Source organism: Poromitra crassiceps (assembly GCF_964638095.1).
Source record: "Poromitra crassiceps genome assembly, contig: HAP1_SCAFFOLD_1284, whole genome shotgun sequence".
Taxonomy (NCBI): Eukaryota; Metazoa; Chordata; class Actinopteri; order Beryciformes; family Melamphaidae; genus Poromitra; species Poromitra crassiceps.
The window spans coordinates 1-5,293 of record NW_028151126.1 but is presented as its reverse complement, the minus strand read 5'-3'; the positions used below and the strand labels follow the sequence as shown (position 1 = coordinate 5,293).

The 5,293-nt window shown below is 41.9% G+C and overlaps 1 long non-coding RNA gene across 1 annotated transcript; it reads right to left on the bottom strand.

The window, feature by feature from the left end:
- Positions 1 to 266: 266 nt before the first annotated feature.
- LOC310771806 lies at positions 267 to 3,649 on the bottom strand. Its single transcript, XR_014552462.1, has 4 exons — positions 3,495 to 3,649; positions 2,804 to 2,921; positions 1,609 to 1,712; positions 267 to 1,411 (listed from the first exon to the last, which is right to left on the bottom strand). It is a non-coding gene; the product is annotated as an uncharacterized lncRNA (long non-coding RNA).
- Between the last annotated feature and the right edge of the window lie 1,644 nt (positions 3,650 to 5,293).

Below are 5,293 nucleotides of genomic sequence, written 5' to 3'. Positions count from 1 at the left end.
TGAGCAACACTAGAATGAGAAAGGTGATCTAAACAGTAACCTTTATTTACAGAGGAAAAACATCTTGTGCCCTGTTCACAGAAGAGCAATAATACAGTACAATAATAGACAATAGACAATAATAGACAATAGGAAAATACAGGGACAATTTTTTAAACATAATCTCTTGTGTTATTAATATTATAGCTAGCCCAAGGGCGCGGGAAGCTGGGTGCGGTAGGTGCTGCAGCACCCCCTGGTGGCAAGAGATGTAAAAAAAAAAAAAAACAGCATGCTTTTTTTCCCTACTAAAAATCTCTGTGTGGTGGGATATTAGACTGATGTTGGACTGTAAAGTCTCCAGTTGTTTGAGGTGGAAGCTTTATTCCTTCTTTCTAGAAAGTGCCAACAAGGATTAGTGATCTAGTGATTTGGGAGGCCATGGAAGGAGTTGGACTTCAACTTTCTGCCCATGAAACCATTCTTGAATGTGTTTAGTAGGAGGCATTCTTCTTTGGCCCATACAAAAACACGCAGAGCAATCATCGGAAACAAATTCACCTTTTTCACTTCCCACCCAATTCACCCATTTTCAATAATGAGAGACTAGAGAGAAGGTACAAATAAACTTTATTGATAGTAATTTGATTTGGCCTATTACTCCATGATATGATGACGGTTCCTTCTGAGATGTGCGGAGGACGGCAGTGATTTATAGGATAGAGAATTCCCCCCATAGGGAATTCATCAGGAGCCATGACGTTGGTGGTGATCAGGGGAGGAGGTGGGGCGAAACATTGCTTTCAACAAGGTTTCAGCAACTGAGAAGTGACAGCACATAGGTGAGTTACAACACAGCGAGATACATGGGAACTTTTATACAACTCATTCAGTTGATTGGCCAGCAGAAAAACGAGGGAAATTAGCTGATTGGGTATAGTCCAGAGAGAGGGAAACCGTGGGAGACAGTGATTGGACAAGGAATGAAGGGGGCGTGTATATCAATGAGTGAATGATATAACGGACTGGCACATTTTAATAAAGTGCAGGAAGATAGAAGATAGAATCACGTTGATAATGTAAAGCCTATAGTAAACTATAGCTTACTGTACAGTGCACACAATCCTAATAATATTAGGATTGTGATTGTAATATGATACTATTATTGTAGATGATATCAGTGTTGTCTGGAGTTATCATTCCAACTTAGAAACTAAGACAGATGTAAACCTGGCCATATTGCATGGTGATACAGATGGGCCCAGCTCAGAGATGCAAAGAAGATGAGTCAACATCAGCGATAGAAGAGCAGTACAGCTGCCTCAGTAATTTCGCTGGATGCACTCCAATATTCACTCCAGTCAAAGCCAGTGAAGTCTCCACATTGGCTTGGTGGATTGTCAGGGAAGTGTCCTCCTCCACCAATACAGAACTGTATTTAAAAAAAAAAAGAGTAAAAAAAATAAAAACACATAGAGACTTGTGTTGTTATATACTTGTGATACTTATGAAGACTTTCCTCTGTCTTACATTAGTTCTGCAGTAACCTAACCCTGGAATACTTCTTTGTTGTAATATCTGCCATTACTGACGTACTGTGTCAAAGTAGTCACTAAAATCAACTCTCACATGTTCAATATCGACTCCTGATGGTTTGGTCCCAGAGCAGATGGCAGTGGCCGCACGCTCACCGTTGATAGCTCTGAAGGTGATGTAGCCTGCGGCAAACTGACCTGATGGAGAAGCAATAAATAAATAAATAAATAAATAGATAGATAGATAGATAGATAGATATAGATTGATTGATCGATCAATCAGTCTAGGGTCTGCATGTGTAAAGTTAGTGTAAATAAAGATGATTGAAGCTAGATAGATGCAAAGAGCTTTCACTGGACAGATCACATGAGCACAGAAACCTGCACATACTGTGCATTAGTACACTCTATATCAGTGGTTCTCAACTGTTGTCGCATCAGGACCCACTATTCTCCTTGTCATGAAGTCTCGACCCAAATTTCAGATTTTTTTTTAAACCACTCAAATTGATTGCACAAAAAATAGCGCATTAATTTAATACACAATGCCTTCATGCACTGTTATAAACCTCAAATGAACAAAAAAGTGCAACAGAAGTGCAACTACGGCTAAAAACCAATTGAAATAAGGCAGACTTGAATTACAAGCCTATATGTTTTTTACAAGTCAAACTGGTCATGCTCAGAAAGTCTTATTTGAACTCTATGAAATAAAAGGCAGACTTATCTTGAATTACATGCCTATATGTTTTTAAACAAGTTAATAATAATAATAATAATAATAATAATAATAATAATAATAATAAAACAAGTTAACCTGGTCATGCTAATCCAGTTTCAATAGTCTGAATTTAACTAATATGAAATAAAAAGGAATCACAGGCAGGCTATATGCTTTTTAGTTAAACTGGTCATAACTTTTAATTAAACTGGGGCCATGCTAATCCAGTTTCAATCATCTGAATTGAACTAAAATTAAATATGAAATGAAAATGCAGACTTCTCTTGAATTACAGGCAGAGCATATGCTTCAGCTTGTTAAACAAGTAAAACTGGTCAGGCTAATCCAGTTTCAATAATCTGAATTTAACTCAAATGAAATATGAAAAAAAAGAAGATTTTTTTTTTTTTTGTTGGCCAATGTCCGCGACCCAATCAAAACGGCCCGACCCACCAGTTGAGAAACGCTGCTCTATATTGTACCAAGATCACAGCAGAAGACAAGAGCAGCACATAGACTATCTGCTAGTACACACAACATGCTCATTTGAGCTCACGTCTCGTCTTACGTCTCGTAATGGCTCCATAAAACATGTCAACAGTCTCTCCATCTCCATGATCATATATGATAGGGAAGGATGATGCATAACTGCCTGGACTCCCTTCATTGTACCTCACTGGGTAACGCTTAAAATTGCAAAAATGAAATGTTAGTGATATTTTCCTACAGCAAAACACAGTGAAACATTACACATTCAATCATTAAACTAATAGTACTGCAAATAACATTTTAAATGTAGTGCTTTTACCAGTTAAGTGCTGTAAAAATACTGTACTCTATGTACTGTACTATACTCTACTTTACTGTACTCTACTGTACAGTCAACCTAGTGACATCATCTATCTAGCAGCGCTCCAGTTGGTGAAAAGCTGAAGTGTTCATCTTCCTACCAATTCTAGGTCAATTTCAGACTTGAAAGCAGTGTCCTGTCTGGTCTGAGGTGAAATGCAAATGAACAAGAGTCACATGATCAAATGTTTCATGTGAGTCATTCTGATTGGTGTGAATGAAATGTCTCCCTGATTCAAATCCCTGTTCACTCCCTGCTAAGCTCAAGCCTTGCAAGTCAACTCAACAGTTCATCCTTTAAGGAACAGGGAATGAGCAGGGATACATTTGGAAAGGAACATCTTTCTTGTAGGCTACTGGTTACATACATAACCCAAGTGCAGAATGTATTAAGGCACAGTAGATCTTACTGTAAAGAGTCCAAAGAGGTTCCCCCCATATGCGTATAAGATGCGTCTGGCTGTGTGGTATCGTAGGATGGCTGTGCTTCTCCAGTTCTTCAGTGGGCTGTTGTTGGGAACATGCCACACTGACATATCGCTTGCAGATAAGTCAAAGTAGCCAGGATTCTGGGAAAGAAAGGGAACAAGTGAAGCAACCATCCCTATGTAGTAATTTATTTCAACTGGACTTTAAAGCATTGATGTTTTTCTCATGAACGATGGTTGTCAGTCAGTAGAATCAGTATAGTCAGGAAGCATCTACTGATCTCATTGCCTCTTCCCAGCATGCAACACTCCTGCTCAGAGTTACTCTCTCGCTCCATTGATGGAGTCAAATGTCAGTGATTGCTGCTTCCAGTAGACTTTTTGCAGGTGGTTTTGAACAGACAAGAGCTGGATGCTGCTGAAAACACACACAGTATGCAAATGAGAGTGAGACCATGAGTGATACACCACCTGTGACACAAGTGTAGGTGCCCACTGAGCCCTGAACATTAGCGTGCGTGCGTCAGTGTCAGTGTCAGGTGTCAGTGGCAGTGGCAGTGTCAGTACAAGATGCAATGGTGACTGGTGTCTGGTGTCAGGTGTACAATGTAAGAGTTGTTTTGATCTGACTGGCTCTGGCTCTGCCTCTGGCTCGCTGTTGTGTGACGTTGCGCTGTGGCTCTGGCGCCGCCCTGTGGCGTGCCGGGGTTTTACACCACTTCCTCAATCTGCACATGTGGCCTGCAGAGAGGAGGAGGGGAGTGGCATTTGTTTGCTCAGCGTCATTGCCAATCCCACAGAAAGACTACAGCCAACTGTGGGTAAGTTGTGTGCTCCTTGCTCTGTGTCAAAGCTGTCCAAACTCTCATTGAAGTGGTCACACAGTGTGGAAAAGTCCTCAGCATCACATGTGTTGTGTCTTGCTGTCACTCTGGTAGAGCAACACTTTGGTTAGCTGATGGTTGGCTCAAATGCAGTACTGCTGATTGAAACGTGATGAAAAGGCACGCATTGGAATGCAGCTGCGACCTGCGGTGCGACTAGCTTGTTAATGTGGAGCTTTTCTGTCTTTTCAACAAAGTGGGAGCAAGTTGCCGATGGTCTCGCAGTAGTGCTGACCTGCTCCCACTGTACAGGCATGTCAAATAGCATGTTAAATAGCATCACCACGTTGTGTCAGTTCGCTATGTTAATAGGCAAAAGCCATTCATTAGTGTTTGTGGAATTTGTGGAATGTGACTGCAGTTCTTTTTGTGCACCGAAGGTGGCAGCATGGCACCATATATTACATGTCCTTGTAAAAAAACCATGGCTATTTCAAGTATGGGGGATGAGAGTGTTGACTGCTGACTGTTGACTCGCCCCCCCCCCCCCCCCCCCCCCCCCCACACACACACACACACACACACACTCACTCACTCACTCACTCACTCACTCACTCACTCACTCACTCACTCAGCCTCCCTCTCAAGTCAAGTGTCAGGTGTCAGTACTTGTACTCAAGTCTTTAAGTCCAAGTCAAGTCTCAAGTCTTTGAGGGGCAAGTCCAAGTCAAGTCTCAAGTCTTTGGTCACAAGTCCAAGTCAAGTCTCAAGTCTGGTGTCAGGTGTCAGGTGTCAGTACCAGACACAAGGCTGGCTGGCCCGAATTACATTTGATCTGACACACGCTGTTGTGTGACGTTGTGCTGTGGCTCTGGCGCCGCCCTGTGGCGTGGCACGGTTTTACACCACTTCCTCAGTCAGCACACGGCATGGCTGCCTGCAGAGAGAGGTGAGTGG